Source organism: Cervus canadensis, chromosome 26 (assembly GCF_019320065.1).
Source record: "Cervus canadensis isolate Bull #8, Minnesota chromosome 26, ASM1932006v1, whole genome shotgun sequence".
Classification (NCBI taxonomy): Eukaryota; Metazoa; Chordata; class Mammalia; order Artiodactyla; family Cervidae; genus Cervus; species Cervus canadensis.
The window spans coordinates 23441137-23465647 of record NC_057411.1 but is presented as its reverse complement, the minus strand read 5'-3'; the positions used below and the strand labels follow the sequence as shown (position 1 = coordinate 23465647).

The 24511-nt window shown below is 37.7% G+C and overlaps 1 long non-coding RNA gene and 1 other non-coding gene across 2 annotated transcripts in view; one reads left to right on the top strand and one right to left on the bottom strand.

Annotated features, from left to right (window-relative positions):
• LOC122428295 overlaps positions 1 to 14077 on the bottom strand; it is a 52556-nt gene extending 38479 nt beyond the window's left edge. The window contains exon 1 of the long non-coding RNA XR_006265685.1: positions 13979 to 14077. This is a non-coding gene — a long non-coding RNA (uncharacterized LOC122428295). The remainder of the gene's footprint in view (positions 1 to 13978) is intronic.
• A 7223-nt stretch (positions 14078 to 21300) lies between these two features.
• LOC122428537 lies at positions 21301 to 21407 on the top strand. The gene has a single exon (XR_006265755.1). It is a non-coding gene; the product is annotated as a U6 spliceosomal RNA (small nuclear RNA).
• Positions 21408 to 24511: the final 3104 nt, after the last annotated feature.

Below are 24511 nucleotides of genomic sequence, written 5' to 3'. Positions count from 1 at the left end.
TCAGAGATGAAAGGCAATGAAGAATATTTTAGAAAATTGAGCAATTAAAGATATTCAGGGAATTTATAAAAAGAATAAAAAATCCCTCATAAGGATTCTTAGTAAGACGTAGAAAGAAATACAGAATCCAGAAAGTATGAGGAAAGATGAAGAATATGAACAGTGATGGTTTTTTATTTCTGGTACTAACACTGATTGAAGGAACAGTACTAGCTAGGAGGGAAAATTTTTAGAAGAGTATTTAAAAAATATAAAATATTTGTAATGTTACATAGAGAAAACATAAACAAAGATGTCACTGAGGGTTAATAAGGTGATGAACTTGATGATTACGGTAAAAAAAATTCTTGGGATATAGGGAGCCAAGATGGCGGAGGAGTAGGACGGGGAGACCACTTTCTCTCCTACAAATTCATCAAAAGAATGACTGAACGCAGAGCAAACTTCGCAAAACAACTTCGGATCGCTAGCTGAGGTCATCAGGCGCCCAGAAAAGCAGCCCATTGTCTTCGAAAGGAGGTAGGACAAAATATAAAAGATAAAAAGTGAGACAAAAGAGCTAAGGACGGAGATCCATCCCGGGAGCTCTTAGGCGGCATTGCTTGGGGTAGGGTCCGGCCCGAGTGCCCTGAGGACAATCGGAGGGAACTTCTGTGAGTTGCCAACTTGAACTGTGGGAGACCAAAAGAGAGAGAGTAAATTAACCGGCCCGAACACACTGCCGGCCATTCGCAGAACAAAGAGACCGAGAGGGTCCAGAGAGGAGCTCGCAGGCTGCGGACCGGCCCAGCCCCGCCGGAGGCAGGAGGCAGGGGGGAGGGGAAGGTCGCGGCGAGACACAGGGCGGCAGGCACCCGACCGGCGCGGGCGGGGACTGGGGCTGGGGACGCGGAGGGCAGAAGGCGCACGCACCCGACCGGCGCCAGCGGAAACTGAGACTGGGTCCGCGGAAGGGAGTGGGCGCGCCACACCTGGGTAGAGTGCGCCCACCAAGCCCCTGGCTGCCTGGACCGCTCTGACGGGGAAGGCACAGAGAGGGGGCGCAGCTTTTCCTTCCGCGCTTTTGTGGAACACCCGAGGGCTGGAACCTCGCGCAGCGCGGGGCGCGCTCCATATAGACCGGCCGGGAGCCTGAGCAGCACAGAGAAAGCAGCGTCAGCCCCTCCCGGCAGCCCCAGCCCATCCCCGCGGCGCAAGCCTGTCCCCACAGCGCAAGGCCCTCCCTGCCCCGCAGAGCGACGGAACTAGCTACCTGAGTAAGAGTCCACCTCCGCCCGCCTGTGTCAGGGCGGAAATGAGGCTCTGAAGAGACTGGCAAACAGAAGCCAAATAAACAAAGGGAACCGCTTCAGAAGGGACTGGTGCAACAGATTAAAATCCCTCTAGGAAACACTGACTACACCAGAGGGGCCTGTAGATATCGAGAAGCGTAAGCTGGAACGAGGAGCTATCTGAAACTGAGCCGAACCCACACTGACCGCAACAGCTCCAGAGAAACTCCTAGATATAATTTTACTTTTTTCTCTTTTTTTAAAATTTTTTCTTTTTTTTCTTTTTTCTTTCTTCTCTTTTATTTTCCTTTAAAATCCCCTATTACTCCCCCATTGCTCCTTAACTTTCATTTCCACAGACTTTTACGATTTTTTAATTAGGGGGAAAAAAAATTTTTTTTTTTCTTTCTTTTTTTTTCTTTTTTTTTCTTTTTTTTCTTTCCTTTTTCTCTTCTATTTTCTATTTTTCTTTTTCTCTTATTTCTTTTAAAGTCCTCTAGTACTCCTCTACTACTTAATTTTCATTTTCAATACACTATAACCTTACAAAAAAAAAAAGAAGAGAAGCCCTATTTTTAAACTGAAGATTATTCTCTCCCAATCTTGACTCTCTGTTTTCTACCTCAGAACACCTCTATTTCCTCCTTTCCCCTTCTCTTCCCAATCCAATTCTGTGAATCCTTGTAGGTGACTGGGCTACGGAGAACACTCTGGGAACAGACAGCTGCGTAGATCTGTCTCTCTCCTCTTGAGTCCCCCTTTTTCTCCTCCTGTTCATCTCTATCTCCCTCCTCCCTCTCCTCTTCTTCATGTAACTCTGTGAACCTCTCTGGGTGTCCCTAACGGGGGAGAATCTTTTAGCCATTAACCTAGAAGTTTTCTTATCAGGGCTGTATAGTTGGAGAAATCCTGAGACTACAGGAAGAATAAAACTGAAATCCAGAGGCAGGAGACTTAAGCCCAAAACCTGAGAACACCAGAAAACTCCTGACTACATGGAACTTTAAGTAATAAGTGACCGTCCAAAAGCCTCCATACCTACACTGAAACCAACCACCACCCCAGAGCCAATAAGTTTTAGAGCAAGACATACCACGCAAATTCTCCAGCAACGCAGGAACATAGCCCTGAACATCAACATACAGGCTGCCCAAGGACACACCTAACACATAGACCCATCTCAAAACTCATTACTGGGCACCCCATTGCTCTCCAAAGAGAAGAAATCAAGTTCCACGCACCAGAACACTGACGCAAGCTCCCCTAACCAGGAAATCTTGACAAGCCAATTGTCTAACCCCACCCACTGGGTTAATCCTCCACAATAAAAAGGGACCACAGACCTCCAGAATACAGAAAGCCCACTCCAGATTACCAGCAATCTAAACAAGGATTGAAAAGGCAAAGAAATAGCCCAACAGGTAAAGGAACATGAAAAATGCCCACAAGGTCAAACAAAAAGAGGAGGAGATAGGGAATCTACCTGAAAAAGAATTTAGAATAATGATAATAAAAATGATCCAAAACCTTGAAAACAAAATGGAGTTACAGATAAATAGCCTGGAGACAAAGATTGAAAAGATGCAAGAAATGTTTAATAAAGACCTAGAAGAAATAAAAAAGTCAATTAAAAATGAATAATGCAATGAATGAGATCAAAAACACTTTGGAGGAAACCAAGAGTAGAATAATGGAGGCAGAAGATAGGATAAGTGAGGTAGAAGATAAAATGGTGGAAATAAATGAAGCAGAGAGGAAAAAAGAAAAAGGATCAAAAGAAATGAGGACAACCTCAGGGACCTCTGGGACAATGTGAAACGCCCCAATATTCAAATCATAGGCGTCCCAGAAGAAGAAAACAAAAAGAAAGGCCATGAGAAAATACTCGAGGATATAATAGGCTGAAAACTTCCCTAAATGTGGGAAGGAAATAGCCACCCAATCCAAGGGAACCCAGAGAGTCCCCAAACGAGGAATAAACCCAAGGTAGAAAACACCCAGACACATATTAAACCAATTAACAAAGATTCAAACACAAAGAGAACAAATTAAAAGCAGCAAGGAAAAACAACAAATAACACACAACAGGATTCCCATAAGTAACAGAGCTGATTTTCAATAGAACCCCTCCAGGCCAGAAGGGAATGGCAGGACCGTTACTGGAAACTAATGAAAGAGAATTAACCTAAACCTAGATTACTGTATCCAGCAAGGATCTCATTCAGATATGAAGGAGAATTCAAAAGCTTTACAGATAAGCAAAAGCTGAGAGAATTCAGCACCACCAAACCAGCTCTTCAACAAATGCTAAAGGATCTTCTCTAGACAGGAAATACAGAAAGGTTGTATAAACGTGAACCCAAAACAACAAAGTAAATGGCAACGGGACCACACCTATCAATAATTACCTTAAATGTAAATGGGTTGAATGCCCCAACCAAAAGACAAAGATTGGCTGAATGGATACAAAAACAAGACCCCTATATATGCTGTCTACAAGAGACCCACCTCAAAACAAGAGACACATACAGACTAAAAGTGAAGGGCTGGAAAAAAATATTTCATGCAAACGGAGACCGAAAGAAAGCAGGAGTCACAATACTCATATCAGATAAAATAGACTTTCAAATAAAGGATGTGAAAAGAGACAGAGAAGGACACTACATAATGATCAAAGGATCAATCCAAGAAGAAGATATAACAATTATAAATATATATGCACCCAACATAGGAGCACAGCAATATGTACGGCAAACACTAACAAGTATGAAAGAGGAAATTAATAGTAACACAATAATAGTGGGAGACTTTAATACCCCACTCATAACTATGGATAGATCAACTAAACAGAAAATTAACAAGGAAACACAAACCTTAAATGACACAATGGACCAGCTAGACCTAATTGATATCTATAGGACATTTCACCCCAAAACAATCAACTTCACCTTTTTCTCAAGTGCACACGGAACCTTCTCCAGAATAGATCACATCCTGGGCCATAAATCTGGTCTTGGAAAATTCAAAAAAATTGAAATCATTCCAGTCATCTTTTCTGACCACAGTGCAGTAAGATTAGATCTCAATTACAGGAAAAAAATTGTTAAAAATTCAAACATATGGAGGCTAAATAACACGCTTCTGAATAACCAACAAATCATAGAAGAAATCAAAAAAGAAATCAAAATATGTATAGAAATGAATGAAAATGAAAACACAACAACCCAAAACCTATGGGACACTGTAAAAGCAGTGCTAAGGGGAAGGTTCATAGCATTACAGGCTTACATCAAGAAACAAGAAAAAAACCAAATAAATAACCTAACTCTACACCTAAAGCAATTAGAGAAGGAAGAAATGAAGAACCCCAGGGTTAGCAGAAGGAAAGAAATCTTAAAAATTAGGGCAGAAATAAATGCAAAAGAAACTAAAGAGACCATAGCAAAAATCAACAAAGCTAAAAGCTGGTTTTTTGAAAAAATAAACAAAATTGACAAACCATTAGCAAGACTCATTAAGAAACAAAGAGAGAAGAACCAAATTAACAAAATTAGAAATGAAAATGGAGAGATCACAACAGACAACACTGAAATACAAAGGATCATAAGAGACTACTACCAGCAGCTCTATGCCAATAAAATGGACAACTTGGATGAAATGGACAAATTCTTAGAAAAGTATAACTTTCCAAAACTGACCCAGGAAGAAATAGAAGATCTTAACAGACCCATCACAAGCAAGGAAATCGAAACTGTAATCAAATCTTCCAGCAACAAAAGCCCAGGACCAGATGGCTTCACAGCTGAATTCTACCAAAAATTTAGAGAAGAGCTAACACCTATCTTACTCAAACTCTTCCAGAAAATTGCAGATGAAGGTAAGCTTCCAAACTCATTCTATGAGGCCACCATCACCCTAATTCCAAAACCAGACAAAGATGCCACAAAAAAAGAAAACTACAGGCCAATATCACTGATGAACATAGATGCAAAAATCCTTAACAAAATTCTAGCAAACAGAATCCAACAACATATTTAAAAAATCATACACCATGACCAAGTGGGCTTTATCCCAGGAATGCAAGGATTCTTTAATATCCGCAAATCAATCAATGTAATACACCACATTAACAAATTGAAAGATAAAAACCATATGATTATCTCAATAGATGCAGAGAAAGCCTTTGACAAAATTCAACACTCATTTATGATTAAAACTCTCCAAAAAGCAGGAATAGAAGGAACATACCTCAACATAATAAAAGCTATATATGACAAACCCACAGCAAGCATCACCCTCAATGGTGAAAAATTGAAAGCATTTCCCCTGAAATCAGGAAACAAGACAAGGGTGCCCACTCTCACCACTACTGTTCAACATAGTGTTGGAAGTTTGGCCACAGCAATCAGAGCAGAAAAAGAAGTAAAAGGAATCCAGATAGGAAAAGAAGAAGTGAAACTCTCACTGTTTGCAGATGACATGATCCTCTACATAGAAAACCCTAAAGACTCTACCAGAAAATTACTAGAGCTAATCAATGAATATAGTAAAGTTGCAGGATATAAAATTAACACACAGAAATCCCTTGCATTCCTATATACTAACAATGAAAAAACAGAAAGAGAAATTAAGGAAACAATACCATTCACCATTGCAACAAAAAGAATAAAATACTTAGGAGTATATCTACCTAAAGAAACAAAAGACCTATACATAGAAAACTATAAAACACTGATGAAAGAAATCAAAGAGGACACAAACAGATGGAGAAACATACCGTGTTCATGGATTGGAAGAATCAATATTGTCAAAATGGCTATTCTACCCAAAGCAATCTATAGATTCAATGCAATCCCTATCAAGCTACCAAAGGTATTTTTCACAGAACTAGACAAATAATTTCACAATTTGTATGGAAATACAAAAAACCTCGAATAGCCAAAGTAATCTGGAGAAAGAAGAATGGAACTGGAGGAATCAACCTTGCCCTGGATCATCTCAGACTCTATCTACAAAGCCACAGTCATCAAGACAGTTATCCGGTTACTGGCACAAGACAGAAATATAGATCAATGGAACAGAATAGAAGCCAGACGATTAAATCACGACCTACTGGACCCTTATCTTTGCAAAAGTGAGGCAAGGATATACAATGAGAAAGACACCTCTTTAAGAAGTGGTGCTGGGAAAACTGGTCAACCACTTGTAAAAGAATGAAACTAGAACACTTTCTAACACCATACACAAAAATAAACTCAAAATGGATTAAAGATCTAATGTAAGACCAGAAACTATAAAACTCCTAGAGGAGAACATAGGCAAAACACTCTCCGACATAAATCACAGCAAGATCCTCTATGACTCACCTCCCAGAATATTGGAAATAAAAGCAAAACTAAACAAATGGGACCTAATGAAACTTAAAAGCTTTTGCACTACAAGGGAAACTATAAGTAAGGTGAAAAGACAGCCCTAGATTGGGAGAAAATAATGCAAATGAAAGAAAAACAAGACAAAGGATTAATCTCAAAAATATACAGCAACGCCTGCAGCTCAATTCCAGAAAAATAAATGACCCAATCAAAAAAGTGGGCCAAAGAACTAAACAGACATTTCTCCAAAGAAGACATACAGATGGCTAACAAACACATGAAAAGTTGCTTAACATCACTCATTATTAGAGAAATGCAAATCAAAACCACAATGAGGTACCATTACACGCCAGTCAGGATGGCTGCTATCCAAAAGTCTACAAGCAATAAATTCTGGAGAGGGTGTGGAGAAAAGGGAACCCTCTTACACTGTTGGTGGGAATGCAAACTAGTACAGCCGCTATGGAAAACAGTGTGGAGATTTCTTAAAAAACTGGAAATAGAACTGCCATATGACCCAGCAATCCCACTTCTGGGCATACACACTGAGAAAACCAGATCTGAAAGAGACATGTGCACCCCAATGTTCATCGCAGCACTGTTTATAATAGCCAGGACATGGAAGCAACTTAGATGCCCATCAGCAGATGAATGGATAAGGAAGCTGTGGTACATATACACTGTGGAATGTTAGTCAGCCATTAAAAAGAATTCATTTGAATCAGTTCTAATGAGATGGATGAAACTGGAGCCTCTTATAACAGAGTAAGTAGCCAGAAAGATAAAGAACATTACAGCATACTAACACATATATATGGAATTTAGAAGATGGGTTAATTGATAACCCTATATGCAAAACAGAAAAAGAGACACAGATGTACAGAACAGACTATTTGAAACTCTGTGGAGAAGGTGAGGGTGGGATGTTTCGAAAGAACAGCATGTATATTATCTATGGTGAAACAGATCACCAGCCCAGGTGGGATGCATGAGACAAGTGCTCCGGCCTGGTGCACTGGGAAGACCCAGAGGAATCGGGTGGAGACGGAGGTGGGAGGGGGGATCGGGATGGGGAATACGTGTAAATCTATGGCTGATTCATATCAATGTATGACAAAACCCACTGAAATGTTGTGAAGTAATTAGCCTCCAACTAATAAAAATAAATAAATAAATAAATAAAAAATAAATAAAATATTAAAATATTGTACCAATTGGAATACATCTATATAATGGAATCATACACAACTTTCTCAGAGTAAGGTAAATTGTACTTACTAGTATGAAATGATCTCTGGGATCACTATTATCTTCCCTTAGTGCAGGAGCAGAAACGGAGACCCAACACCCCTTGGATTAAATGTGAGATAGAAGTAAGGATGCATGCATCTAGCTTAGCTTTTTTTCTCCCCAAAGAGTTAGCATGCATGGAGATGAGATAGAGACAAGTAGAGATGGAGACCAGACCTGGATGTGGTCCAGGACTGGGGAAACTTTCAAAGAGGGAGTAGGAATTTGAGGTCTGGAACAGAGAGAAAAAGATGCCATGATGAGTTATTCTTAATGTGTACCCCACACTGACACTTTGCCTCTGAAAATTAACCATCTAAACAACCTGGACACTCTTAAGATGTGTAGGACTTGATGTGGGCAATTTGCACATCCTATGGATACCTAAGGGAAAGCTCTGCCCCCTGACCAGTCTGGAACTGAGTAGAACCAGTTGGGAATGTCTCTGTCTTTAGGAAACGAAGAACGCACCACACCTGTTACGTACATCATCCCAAGGAATTTGAAAACTCTCAATGCCCAGACTTTGTCAGTCATTCCCATTCATGATGCCTTCTGTGAAAAACACTGAAAAATGGCTCTCCTGTCACAACTAATTTATGATGAAGTAAATGAGAAAAGTGGTCATCCTTTGGAGTCAGTCATGTCAGGACAGGCACATCTAAGAGCCTTCTGAGATACTGCAAACATTCTGTATTTTGACAGGAGGTAGTTAAATGCATGTCTACATACTTTTAATTGTTTGCTTAAAAGTTACAGACCACTGTATATAAATTATACCTCAGTTTTTTAAAAACGACCCTGGGATTTCCTTCTATTCTGTCACAACCTACTTGGGCCTGGGTTACCCACATTTCTCTTTACCTGCCAAAAAGGGTCAAACTCACCTGTTCAGCAAAACTCTAGGGCCAAGTAGTGCAAATGCTAAGTCACAAGGAAAACAGAAACACAAACATATTGAGCTGGTGTAGAGATCAAAGAAAAGTAAATAAATGAACTGTGGCTTCATCAAACATTTACACAACAGTACAGGGCAGAACAAAGCAGCCAATAATCAGGATATACGTTGGGATTATATTTGTTTTAGAACAATTTATTTTCAAATTTGTGATTGGTTTTTAAGTCATTTAAGTCTAACATTTTATTAAAAGATATAAAAAATAAAATTTTGGTTAATTGTGGCTTTAGAAAACTATAAATTTTAGTGCTTTTACAAATACTTTTTTGAAATTTAAAAAAAAATACTCTTTCCTTTTTGAAATATTTTGCATTTGCTTTGCCCTACAGTCCAGCAAACTATATGTGTCAAAGCAGCTACCAGAATTTTAGCAAGACTAAAAAATTTGAATCCCTTTTCACACTGAGTTTTCTTTTATCTGTCAACATAAGAGACCTCTACTTTCAGGAAGGGGTTGTGGAGATTTCCTTTCCTTAGTTCTGAGCCTCTGCTTGTTTCACTAGAAAATAAACACTCCCTAATATCCTATTCCTACCTACCCCCGCCCCCCTTACTTCTCAACAGAAGTAATTTTTGGCCGAAGGGTAAAGAGCAAAGTTAAGCCACAGGCCGAGGGTGGCCCAAGTCAATGACCTCCAGAGCAAACCTAGCTAAGCCTGCTCCTAACAGAAGCCACAATCTGAGGGGTGTGGGATAAGCAGAGTAACTGTAAAACAAATAGCTACAAGAATAAGGGCTAATGATAGGAAGAAGCTGCATTAAATTCACCCAACAACATCGTTTTGTCCCCAAAGCAATAGTACCTTCTGTCGAAATCCTATGAATTTTGAGCTCATAACAATATGAGGCCAGGAAGCAATCAGATACAAAAGAGAGGAAAACATTTGATAGTGTTAATAGCAATCATTCCCAACTGTATTCATTTCCCCCCTTCTTGAGAAAAATGACAAAGAAAATATAAAATTTATTCCAGCCCTGCTAAAATACATCTGCTTGGAATTGTTTCTATTATTTATGAATCAAAAGCATCTTGACATTTTAAAAACTTTTATTATCTCACCATTTCTGTGACAGCCTTACACCTCTGAGTCCCCAGAATAAGACAGGTGTATTATAATGGAAAGAAAATGAACCTGGATCTAGACTATTTGATTTGAAAGCCATGGCTTTGCCACTTACTAGATATAAAATGAAAGATAAGATCTAGTTTCACAAGGGTGTCATAAGAAGGGTGTCTGTAGCCTGTAACAACTTACAAAAATGTAAGATGTGAGAGGGGCAATATTAAAGCGGAGAGGATACAGGCTTTGAATCAAGAAAGACATTGTTTCAAATCTCAGCAGTATCACTTTGAAGGTAAATTCCCTGAACTCAATTGCTCCATCTAGATGCCTGCAAGGATTAAATATTAACTTCTATAAAGTTCCAGTCACTTAACAGACACCAATAAATGACAGCTATTATTTTACAGATTTTTTTCCCCTTTAGTCACTTTTCATTTGTTTATTCAACAAATGTTTACTACTAAAAGGCACTGCTCTAGGGTATAATGGTAAGAAAGACATATACAATTCCTAACTTCGTGGAGTGATTGCCTAGCTTGGAAACAGATAATACAATATAATTTTCTATGTATAATAGTAGGGAAGGTATAGAGTGCAATGGGAACACAGATGAGAGACACTTTGGCCAGACTTAGGTCAGTCTGGTCAAAAGAAGAAGCTTACAGAATCTTCTTGGAGAAAGCGATTTTGAGTTGAAAATTGAAAGCTAAGTAGGAATTAGCAAATGAAGGAGAGGGTGTAAGGGGAATTTTCTAGGCAAAGACATGTGCAAGAGAGAGATTTGTCACAGAAACCTCAAAATATCTACCAGCACATTTACACTCTGTTCTGGGATTAGAACATAAATACTCTCATATAGATCTTTCTGTCTTTTCCTTATCCACTGACCTCATGCCTTTCAGCCTTTCATCTGACAAATATCCATGGGAGACAACAGAAGAAAACATAACTTTCATTTCAGCCAAAATCCTGCCATGATCAACCACCATTATCAAGTATAAATTTCTTTTAAAAAATAAGTGTAAATTTCTGGTATGTGGCCCAATAATTCACAACATATATTTTTATCACAACTTGGAGAACTGCAAGCATAGTATCAGACTAGATGATGATGGATAAGGACAGCTTTCTACTCTCCGTAAGCTTAACAGTCCAATTGGGCAAGTAAAATATAAAATAAATTAGAGTATCAACAAGTATGTGATTAAATATTACTTGAATGATTGGATAATAAGTGAAATAGAAATTTAGACAAGGATGGATCATGATAAAAATCTTATTAGCGCCACTGCAGCTTGGGAGTATTTTCCTCACATCATTCAAATTGGCTTATTATACACACACATACTTTTGACAGGTTCGCTTGGTCATTCAACAAATGTTTAAGGGTCTACTATTACATGTATATAACAGATACAGGGACAAAACAAAGGTCCTGTCCATAGAGACAGATTTTATATTTTTGTTGGCAAAGGAAGCAACAAACAGAAAACAAATAGATCCTTTACATATCTCTCTTATTTCACAGCCAAAATTTTAACTTAGGTCAGTCAGTTCATAAAGCCCAACATCAGCCACTCCACTTCAGTGCTGAAACTTTCCATTTCCCTAAATGACAGAGGTTGCTGGAGGCCTCTCTGATACCTGGTCGGTTCTGAAACAGTTTGCCCAGGATTTGCCAAGTGATTCTCATGCTTTCTGCTTCCACTGAGCTAGGTCCCAGGCTCTTTCTTGTCCTGCAAGTTTCTTTCTTCCATCTGTATTGCTGTTCATTGAGATTTTAGTTCCCACCTCAAACATATACTAACACACACTAACAAATAGCAACTAACACACACACTTTTCTCTGCTTTAACATCTTCAATAAATTCTCCACTCACTTTCCTCATTCCCCAAAACAGTTGCTAATTAGTAGTACTATGTGAAAAGTGCTAGTCACTCAGTCGTTCATGTCTGACTCATTGTGACCCCATGGACTCTAGCCTGCCAGACTCCTCTGTCCATGGAATTCTCCAGGCAAGAATACTGGACTGGGTAGCCATTTCCTTCTCCAGCGGATCTTCCCGACCCATGGATCAAACCTGGGTCTCTTGCATTGCAGGCAGGTTCTTTACTGTCTAAGCCATCAGGGAAGCCCAAGTCTGCCCGTTGCGCTATACACTGCTATATGCTACTGTATTTGGATTTACATATGTTAACAGTTTGTGAAAGTTGCTTATTCGTGTCCGACTCTTTGTGACCCCATGGACTGTACAGTACATGGAGTTCTCCAGGCCACAATACTGGAGTGGGTAGCCTTCTCCTTCTTCAGGGGATCTTCCCAACCCAGGGATCAAACCCAGGTCTCCCTCATTGCAGGTGGATTCTTTACCAGCTGAGCCACAAGGGAAGCCCATATATTAACAATAGCTCTATCGTTAAGTGGTGAAGGGTCTAGCTCTTCTTTACATTATCTCATTTTATCTTTTCAATAACACTGCAAGTTATTTTTAAAATGTTTGTGTTTTACAGATAAGGAATTGAGATTCAGAGAGGCTGAACTTTGCTCAAGACCTGGATATAGTAAATTTGGGTCTTCCCAGGTGATTCCTACTATATAACCTGCTTCCTCCCACCTAAAAATATAGAAATCACACAAATGTGAAATTTGAAAGGAACTTGTAGGATCCTTTACAAGATCCTTTCCTGTGCAGGCTCCATTTCTAAAGTATCCTTTTCCAGTGATCCAGTCTCTTGTAGAAACACTGGCTTATCACATTCAAATTATGACCTCTGTGAATCTCAGTTTTCTCATCTATTAAAGGCAATACTTCTATGTGTCTCACAAGGTTATTGTGAGGATTAAATGATACAATATGTAAAAATAAAGCACTTTATAAATGTTCCCTAAATTTTCCTCACAAGTAGTGGAGACTTATAAAACAAATTTTTTATTTTGAATTTAAGTCATTATAAATGAATTCTCCTGAATACATCTCTGATTTCATAATCACAGACTTAAAGAGAGAAACATATCCACAACTTTTCCTAGTAGGCAAAATTACTTTATATTAATGTTACTACTAGACATAAGACTAAGATTACAGTGTAAGTTTTTCTCAAACACTTTTAGAGATGGAGGAAAATATCAATTTTGGAACAGCTATATGAAAGTGAATTTTATCTTGTTAATGTGCAACTATGTAAAATAATTAATATGGCTTGCAACAGGATGGATTTTAAATGAATTTTCTTATATAATTTCATTAGACTTTGTGCACATATTAAAAATATCAGTGCAATTAGAATAAACATTTATTGAGCACTTGACACTAGGTAACTCATTTAATAAAATTCTTCAATTATAGGAAAATGATAATTTAACAATTAAAGGAAAGTCAACTGGAAAGTAAAAGGAAAGTTAGTGTAGCAAGCTAATAAAATAATAATTACAGGCAAAGGAAAACTACCTAGAATATATAACCTGACTTTTACCAGAGCCTTTGGTATTTTACTATATTCAACAATAGAAATGTTTCAGAACACTTCATAGAAACTACAGATAAAATAGATTAAATTTTATTATCTATAAGATGCCCAAATGCATGCTCATTTAAAACTGATCCATGGGTATATTATCTCCCTTTATCCAGGTAAATGGAAAGTTAATTTCTTTAAATACTGTTTCTTTAGCCTTCATATTCATCAGAGTACATTAATCTTAAAATCTGTCATTTCTCAAATTGTTTCTGTTCTTCTTTGCTTGACTTCATATTGCTTCCCTTTTTTCCCTAAGGATTTTATTCTAAAAGGCCATAAAAATATATGGGCATATAAATATATATGTGTGTGTGTGTTTGTATGCACAGTATTTGCATCTTTTTCTAGACTATTATTTCTCTTGCTAATAAATAGAAATCAGATCAGGACTGAAGGTTCATACCTTCCTCACCTCTTATTAAAGTAGAAAGGTGAAAATATATCATGTCATTCACATTGCATAAGCCCACCTCGCTAAATAAAAACACTTACTGTTTTACTTACAGCGAATGTCCTTCAAATTGCTTGTGGTGATATATTTTTTCATCAATGATGACGGGAAAATCAAAGAAATTCAGTTTTCTGCCTTCTAAGCTTCTTTTCTCTCTGAGTGATGCAGGCTCAAGAGTTGCCAAATGAGATGGACAAAGGCAGCCAGATAGGGCTTCCTAGCCAATCTAAAAATAGCAGGTGGTGGTGGGCAGATATACCATTTCTCTCTTGTTCTTTTATTTTTTTCTAAGAGCTAGGTACCATAAACATGACTTGTTCAAAATTAAAATAGTACAAAAAGAATTGTATTCTCTCTTGTCGTAAGATCTAGATGCATGGTCAGTTAGGTAAATTGATGTGAAATTCAATGTAAAGCTGCATTTCATACATCAAGATTCCCTTACTCAGTTTCCACTTGCACTGAAAGGAAATCTGACCATAAGCTTGCGGGAATCAAGAACTGCCTTTGCCTTTTATTTTTCTTTCCTGGAGCTCATTAAACAATAACTACTAATATTTGTTATATTTTATAATTTAAGAGGTCCTATTACAGATTTTTCTGGCTCCTTACAACAAGTTTATTCCTTGGAAAGGTCCTAGCATTACAATCTGAAAAATGATAAAACTGAGGCTCACAGAGAGGTTGAAGTTTGCCCAAGGTCATCCAGATAAAAAAAAAAAAGAGTATCTTCAAATTTCACATTTGTCTTACACACACACACACACACAAATATACTCTCTCCCTAAAGGTTCCAACATAAAATGACATTTAAAGATTAAATTTTTAGTTTTATACACACATGTAAGCACATACAAATATATTCTATAGAGAAAAAGGTTACAATAAATTTGAATTAGAGGTCCTTCACAAATACAAAAGTTCTATAAAATGTGAAAATATGAATTTACTAATCATATCAATTATATGATAAATCCAAGAAGTTCATTTTTCAGAATTATTATTCTTTTAACAAAAGAAATGAAATAGGGAATTGCCATGGATAGTTAAGATTTAGGTTTTGTTTTTCTGAAGGTGGGAACAAAGAAACTCACAGCTTAGTAGGAAATACTAATGTGTAAGTAGTTATCTCTTAGTGGTAAGATTACAAATATTTTTTTCTTCTCATATTTTCTGCACATTTCAAACTTTACAGAGTCAAGAAATTATGGGTTTAACTTTGATGCAAGAAAAAATTTTTTACAATATACTTTAAGGGGGAAAAGGCAGGACACAAAGTTAAATATAGAGCACGGTCTCAACTTAATAAAAAAGAAAAATATTTCTTTGTAGACATAAAGCTGGAAGGTGATAGTCTGCCAGGATAGTACCTCTGAGTGATAGGATCCAGGGATTGCTTTACTTGAATATTTCTGCAAAGTCCAAATTGTTTTCATGGGCATGTTGCACTTTTTTAAAGAAAAGAAAAATATTTAGGTTTATTGTCACTGCCAACTGGAAATCAAGTAAAGAAAATCATTTCAAATTATAAATCAATGGAAAACAATATACCCAAATTCTAAATAATAAAACTTTCAATTTATGTAATGAGCATATCTATCACTAAACATAAGTCAATAAATTTTGCTTATAATCCAATTTTAGTTTAAAAAACTCTGTATGATTACATTTTCTTTTTTCAACCTGTTTTTTATTTTTATTTTTTTCTTTTCTAGCCATGCACACAGCTTGTAGGATCTTAGTTTCCCAACCAGGGAATGAATACATGCCCTTGGCAGTGAAAGTGTGGACTTCACTGGATTACCAGGGGCCTCCCTGTATTTTACATTTTCATTATGATATTCAAAATTTTGGTTTTTGAAGATGAATGAAAGCCCTCTAAAGATTACAAATATACACAAATGTGGAAACTAGGTCTATGTATGTGCATAGGTGCAACCCATGAGGATGTATATACATTGAATGGATATGCAAGGATGTGGTAGGATTTCCAGCAGATTATACTTTATTTATAATTTTCCAGATTTTTAATTTTCTGTATTAAATATCACTCAGTTCAGTTCAGTTCAGTCGCTCAGTCGTGTCCGACTCTTTGCGACCCCATGAATCACAGCACTCCAGGCCTCCCTGTCCATCACCAACTCCCGGAATTTACTCAAACTCATGTCCATCGAGTTAGTGATGCCATCCAGCCATCTCATCCTCTGTTGTCCCCTTCTCCTCCTGCCCCCAATCCCTCCCAGCATCAGGGTCTTTTCCAATGAGTCAACTCTTTGCATAAAAATTAGAATACCTCCCTTTACCTTATTACCTCTCTCATTTACCTTATTTTGTTTGCAATAAAATAGACATTACAGAACACCGAAGGAATAGAGACCAGTCAAGGATTTCTTTCACTTCCCTTTTGGTCTCTATTGCTATTGTTCAGTTGCTAAGTTGAGTCCAAATCTTTGCGAACTCCATGAGCTGCATCATGCCAGGCTTCCCTGTCCTTCACCATCTCCTGGTCTTTGCTCAAACTCATGTCCATTGAGTTGGTGATGCCATCCAACCATCTCATCCTCTGTAATCCCCTTCTCCTCCTACCCACAATCTTCCCAGCATCAGGGTCTTTTCCAATGAGTCAGCTCTTTGCATCAGGTGGCCAAAGTATTGGAGCTTCAGCATCAGTCCTTCCAATGAATATTCAGGACTGATTTCCTTTAGGATGGACTGGCTTGACCTTCTTACTGTCCAAGGGACTCTCAAGAGTCTTCTCCAGCACCACAGTTCAAAAGCATCAGTTCTTCGGTGCTCAGTCTTCTTTATGGTCAAACTCTCACATCCGTACATGACCACTGGAAAAGCCATAGCTTTGACTGTATGGACCTTTGTCAGCAAAGTAATGTCTCTACTTTTTAAAATGCTGTCTAGGTTTGTCATAGCTTTTCTTCCAAGGAGCAAGCATCTTTTAATTTCATGGCTGCAGTCACTGTCCACATTCATTTTGGAGCCCAAAAATATAAAATCTGCCATTTTTTCCATTGTTTCCCCATCTATATGCCATGAAGTGATGGAACTGGATACCATGATCTTAGTTTTTTGAATGCTGAGTTTTAAGCCAGCTTTTTCACTCTCCTCTTTCACCTTCATCAAGAGGCTCTTTAGTTCCTCTTTGCTTTCTGCCATTAACGTATCATCTGCATATCTGGGGTTGGTGATATTTCTCCCAGCAATCTTGATTCCAGCCCAGCATTTTGCAGGATGTACTCTGCATGTAAGTTAAATAAGCAAGGTGACAATATACAGCTTTGACTTACTCCTTTCCCAATTTTGAACCAGTCCATTATTTCATGTTGGGCTCTAACTGTTGCTTCTTGACAAGCATATAGGCTTCTCGGGAGGCAGGTAAGGTGGTCGTGTATTCCTATCTTTTAAAGAATTTTCCAGTGTGTTGTGATCCATACAAAGGCTTTAGCGTAGTCAGTGAAGCAGTAGATGTTTTTCTGGAATTCCTTTGCTTTCTCTATGATCCATTGGATGTTGGCAATTTGATTTCTGGTTCCTCTGTCTTTTCTAAATCCAGCTTCTACATATGGAAGTTCTCAGTTCACAAACTATTCAAGCCTAGCTTGAAGGATTTTGAGAATTACCTTGATAGCATGTGAACTGAGCACAATTGTGCGGTAGTATGGACATTCTTTGGCATTGCCCTTCTCTGGAACTAGAATGAAAACTATCCTTTTCCAGTACTGTGGCCATTGCTGAGTTTTCCAAATTTGCTGGCATCTTGAGCATAGCACTTTAACAGCATCATCCTTTAAGATTTGGAATAGCTCCACTGTTGATGAAATAGCTCCATCATCTCCACTAACTTTGTTCCTAGTGATATCTCCTAAGGCCCACTTGACTTCACACTCCAGGATGTCTGGCTCTAGATGAATGATCACACCAATGTGATTATCTGGGTCGTTAAGACCTTTTTTAAAATAGTTCTTCTGTGTATTCTTGCCACCTCTTGTTAACCTCTTCTGCTTCTGTTAGGTCCTTGCCATTTCTGTCCTTTATTGTGCCCATCTTTGCAAGAAATGTTCACTTGGTATCTCCATTTTCTTCAAGTAATCTCTAGTCTTTCTCAGTCTTTCTCATTCTATTGTTTTCCTCTATTTTTTGCATCATTCACTTAAGAAGCCTTTCTTATCTCTTCTTGCTATTCTCTGGAACTCTGCATTGTTAGGTAAATCTTTCATTTTCTCCTTTGCCTTTGGCTTCTCTTTTCTCAGCTATTTGTAGGGCCTCCTTAGACAACCATTTTGCCTTCTTGCATTTCTTTTTCTTTGGGATGTTTTGGGTTTCCCTGATGGCTCACACGATAAAGAGTCTGCCTGCAGTGTGAGAGACCTGGGTTTGATCCCTGGGTTGGAAAGACCTCTTGGAGAAGGAAATGGCAACCCACTCCAGTATTCTTGCCTGGAAAATCCCATGGATGGAGGAGCCTGGTAGGCTATAGTCCATGGGGTCACATAGAGTCGGACAGGACTGAGTGAATTCACTTTCACTTTTGGTCACCACCTCCTGTACAATGTCATGAACCTCCATCCTTAGTTCTTGAGGCACTCTATCAGATCTAATCCCTTGAATCTACTTGTCACTCCCACTGTATAATCATAAAGGATTTGATTTAGGTCATACCTCAATGGTCTAGAGGTCTCTATTAAATAGTATTAAGTATAACATAGGAATTATCTGCAGTGCTTCACAAAGTACAGCATTCTTCTATCTGAAAGGCCCAGAGGTCCCAACCAGGTATGGGCCCAGTGCAGGATTTTTGCCTGCAGCCTGTAACGATGCCCTTGTAGGAACACCTGGGTAACGGTTTTGGTGGGGCGTGGAGGGGAATAAAGCATTCTGTCCTTTTATCACTTCTCCAGGGCAGAAACATTAAACTCATAACAGTAACCATAATATTCTTTTACTCAAACAAAAACAATACATATCTTTGCTAACTTAAACAAAAATAGAAAGAGCAAGGGCAATTTTTTTTGTTGCAATCTATCTTTCCTAGGTAGGTGTACAAGATCCTTATGTATCTTGCTGAAAATTGATAAGAACTATAGCCTATTTTATTTAAATTTTACTATAGTCGATTTACAATGTTGTGTTGATTTCTAATGTACAACAAAGTGATTCAGCAATATATATATTACATATACATACATGATACATATACACATTCTTTTTCATATTCTTTTCCATTGTGGTTTATTACAGGATACTTCCCTGTGCTAGAGAGTAGGACTTTGTTGTTTATCCATTCTATATATAATAGTTTGCATCTACTAATCCCAAACTCCCAATTCCTCCCTCCCCACTTCGTCTCCCCCTTGGCAACCACAAGTCTGTTCTGTGAGTCTCTGTTTCATAGAAAAGTTCATTTGTGTCATATTTTAGATTCTGCATATAAGTGATATCATATGGTAATTTTCTCTTTCTAACCTATTTCATAAATATAATCTCTAGGTTTATCTATGTGGCTGCAAGTGGCATCATTTCCGCCTTTTGATAGCTCAGTATGTGTGCGAGAGTGCTAAGTCGCTTCAGTCATGTCTGAAATTGTGACCTGATGGACTGCAGCCCGTCAGGCTCCGCTGTCCATGGGATTCTCCAGGCAAGAATACTGGAGTGGGTTGCTGCCCCCTCCTCCAGGGGATCTTCCCAACCCAGGGATCGAACCCATGTCTCTTACTTCTAAACTGCATTGGAAGGTGGATTCTTTACCACTAACTTCCCTGGTAGCTCAGCTGGTAAAAAGTCCGCCTGCAACGCAGAAGACCCGGTTTGATTCCTGGGTCGGGAAGATCCACTGGAGAAAGGATAGGTTACCCACTCCAGTATTCTTGGGCTTCCCTGGTGGCTCAGCTGGAAAAGAATCCTCCTGCAATATGGGAGAACTTGGTTCAATCCCTAGGTTGGGAAGATCCCCTGGAGAAGGGAATAGCTACTGACTCCTGTATTTTGGCCTGGAGAATTCCATGGACTCTATAGTCCATGGGGTTGCAAAGAGTCAGACAGGACTGAGTGACTTTCACTTCACTTCACAGCACCATTTGCGAAGCTGTAGCTGAGTAGTATTCCATGCATATATGTGCCACATCTTTATCCGTCCTCCCTTCAGTGGACATTTAAGCTGTTTCCATGTCTTGGCTGTTATAAATAGCACTCCAATGAACATCGGAGTGCATGTGTCTTTTTGAATTACAGTTCTTTAGGGATATATTTCCAGTAGTGGTACTACTGGATCATATGGCAACTTTTTTAGTTTTTAAGGAACCTCTCGAGTGTTTTCTGTAATGGTTGCACCAATTGATATTACCACCAACAGTGTAATTTTTCCATACCTCCTGCAGCATTTGTTATTTTGTAGCATTTGTTATTTGTAGACTTTCTAATGATGGCCATTCTGACCCGTGTGAGGTTGTACCTCATTGTAGTTTTGATTTGTATTTCTCTAATTAGCAATGTTCATCTTTTCTTGTGCCTGTTGGCCATCTGTAGGTCTTTGGAGAAATGTATTTAGATCTTCTGCCCATTCTTTGATTGGGTTGAAAAACCAGAGTCTATTAATCTCATATACTTCCCAAGAGAAGGAAAGTCTCTTGGTGTTATAAGTATCAAGCATCAAATTCTTCTGAGAGCTTTACATAACATCTGAAAATAAAGCTACTTATTTCAAAAGTAGCAGGATGTTTACATTCAGAAATGAAATCATAATTTTTGAAACATTAATGAAGATATCAAAAATGTTTTTATTCAGTACCACTCAAAAAGTAAAAGAACAGAAAATTTCAAAAAAGGAAAATGCTAAGAACTTGGGTAGAAACCTAATCTGCTATATCACTCCAAAATTCCTTAAGGGAAAGAGTAATTTCTAACAACTGAGATGTTCTTTTATCAGTCTCTGGCATGCAGTAGGAAATCAATAAATATTTGCTGAATGAACAAATCTAATATTAAATGAAAACCTTCTCCCAAGAATCTCAACAATCACTCCAATCCCACTCACTGGAGGTAACCACAATGAAGTTTGCTGAATCTCTCCACACACCATAACTATTTCCATTCAAAAAATATAGAGATTATCCTACTATAGTTCTATTTTATTCATTTTAATAACTACATGAACTTACCAGTTTTCCAGATGCTTTCAGCAACCAAGATACTGAATGAAAGGAAATAAAAATACTAGTAGTAATGACTAACATGCATTGAGCATTGTTCTAAATGCTTTATATTAATATATACCAAACTGAACTGAACACATTAGAATTGCACAACTTTATATGTAGGTACTATTACTTATGGACCTCTTATAAAGAAATTTTAAAATATTACTTCCGTGCTCGCTTCGGCAGCACATATACTAAAATTGGAACGATACAGGGAAGATTAGCATGGCCCTTGCGCAAGGATGACACGCAAATTCATGAAGCGTTCCATATTTTTAAAGAAAAAGAGAGAAAAAAAAAAAAGAAAAAAAGAAAAAAAAAATATTACTTCCCCAAGATTATGACTTGCCTAAAGTTAGACAGTAAGTGGCAGAGGAAGGATGTGAAGCCAGCAGTCTGTCTTGGGAGCCTGTGTTCTTAGTCACTACTGCCTCTGTGATGTTAAAAATAATAAAGATAGATTCTTACAACAACAGCTGACTGTTAGTATATACCAGATGTAAAAAGAATAGGAGACAATGTCAGGGTTTGTTTGTTTTTAACTATATCATAACCTTATACTAAGCAGTGCCTTCAAAGGAATCACAGCAATAGGTTATATGTTCAGAGTCTGTCATTAGTCAGAAACATTTGAATTAGCAAAAATACATGTTTCCTTCACATTTATTTCATAAACTGAACAAGAAAAGACATCTAAGTACCTTACTATTACCTTCTTAATGGCCAAAAGCAGCTTTTATATAAGTTTTACTACCCGTTTTGTTCATTAGACTTGTCACTAAATGATTTATGGTTATTAAAAACAAAAACAAAAAAACTATATCCAGTCACACACACAAAAAGAACCTGAATCACATTTAAAAAATATACAACTGACTCTTAACTCAGATCCAAGAGTGTTTTGAATAATGACAGAATCTTTGGAATAAATGTATTGTCTCTCAAGGTAACTATTCTGAAGAGAACAATATTCAATTATCTGTGTAAGGACAGTCTGTTAAAAGTTACCACACTTAACATGTCTCTTTCATTTACTAATTTAGCAACCAGTTCATGTCAACCAGTGAAATAACTTATGTCCATATTGTCTGCTGTCTCCAAACTAGTGATTTGATAGCTAGTATTCAAAGTTCTAAGCCTGTACAACATATCAAAATAGTGTTGCTGAGCCAAGTGAAGCATAAATTGTCTTATAACATTAGCCAATTTCCTAATTTACTCTCCTAACAGAAAGTGATTCCACTGACAGTAACAGCAAGGAAAAAAGGCAGCTTTAGAAGATGCCTTATCTTTGACTGAATCTTATTAGTTTGAACAAGGCAGAGCAGTAAAAGCAGTGCATCCACACACATATACATCTCTTCAGTGTCACCAAAATACCACCAACATTTCAAAGTGACGCCAAGTAACATTAAAGCTGCTATGTTTCAGATGATGAGTCAATCGAAGACCAGGTTTCACCTACCCTTGATACTGGATCACTTTCTAGATCATGATTTCCTTAAGTAAACTTTCTTCTTGAAAAAACAAGCATCTGGCTGAGCTCCATGTATGTCCACAGAATAATAAAATAACTGGAAGTTTCTCTGTATACCTAATTGCTAAGTAAACGGTAAACAGTCTTGCAAGTCAGCCCTTAACAAAACATCTAATGAGTGAACATTAGAAAATTAAATTTCCTGGCAACCTGTTAGGCATAATTATCTAGCTGAGTACTATCCCATAAAAAAAAATAGGTATTATTCAATCTACTACCTAGAGAATCCCGAGAGTTGTGTAGCAGACATTCTTACAGTAAAATAATTCTCAAAGCACTACGTTTTGGATTGCCTTTATCTGACAGCTCCTTTTCCTTCCTGCATCGGTACACATAAAATCTCACTCAATAAAGTATTTATTAATCAATTAATGCTTTTGCTTTGTCGATGCAAAAGATCTCTCATCAGCTCTTATCTTCTCCCAACCACTCATCACCAAGATTATGATGCTTGGATTAGAGCCAGAGCCAAGGAAAGAACCAAGTATATAATGACCTCATGTGGCAAAGGGCTACAATTACTGAATTAACTATAACATAATCACAGGCTTAAACCACTTTTGTTACTGGATTTTTATTTTCAAATTGCAACTTTAAATGGGCATTAAATAACTAGACAAGGTTAGGGAAGGAAAGGAAAATGACCTTAGATATAAAGAGCACAGGTAAAAATAGAATCACTACTCACTAAAATAAAATGAACCCCCACACTAGAAAGTCAAAATATCTGGGCTGTTTCGGCTTTAATTTTTTCGGAACCTTGAAAACCCCTTAGCCTCACACATCTATAAAATGGTGATAAATTTTGTCTACCACAAACTCTAAGTTACAATGATTAAGAAATGATTTTAATATCTGATATTTAATGGTTCTTTTATTCTACTTATGGTATTTGCTACTTTATATATCTAAAATATTTTTAAGTTCATCATAAAAACATAAACCAAAAACTAAAGTACTGTTACTTAATTTGACTTCTAATTGTTACCTATTATACTCTAGTACATTGATGAACATTGGTTGATATAGAACTTATTTTATTCTAGGCACAGAACTAAAATTAAATGAATTCAAAGGGTATTCATATTACTAATAGTCTTCTTTGGAGGTAGTCTTAACACTTAAAAGAAACACTTTGATATTTATCAACTCAAAATCTGCCAAAACAGAACTTAGTGTGAAATTTTTGAACCGAATCCAACTCTTCATTGATATAAGATACTCTCGAGGACATCAATATCATATGAAGAATTTATACCCATTACATGTACAATTAGTGCTTCTCAGGTGGTGGCTCAGTGGTAAAGAATCTGCCTGCCAATGCAGGAGACGTAGGACACGCGGGTTCAATTCCTGGGTCAGGGAGATCCCCTGGAGAGGATATGGCAACCCACTCCAGTATTCTTTCCTTGGAGATCCCATGGTCAGAGAAGCCTGGTGAGTGACATGACTCAGCACAAGCATGAAACATACAATTACAGAGCCGCAGTCACAATAATCTTTAAAAAGGTAGGGAAAGGAGTAGGTAAAACTGAATCAAACTCAAATGACATACCTATATCTCACTTAATGCCTTTTATTCCTAAAAGCATTATCACTAAGTAAAAATCTTTAAATGAAATATTTTCCGTTAATTTTATAATAGGGCAATGGATTATATATCCCAAGATTCCAAAAATGCATTGATTGAGCAATAATGGGAGAAGGAAATGGCAACTGACTCCAGTTTTCTTGCCTGGGAAATCCCATGGACAGAGGGGCCTGGTGGGCTATAGTCCATGGGGTTCCAAATAGTTAGGATGACTTAGTGATTAATCAGAGAAGGAAATGGGAACCCACTCCAG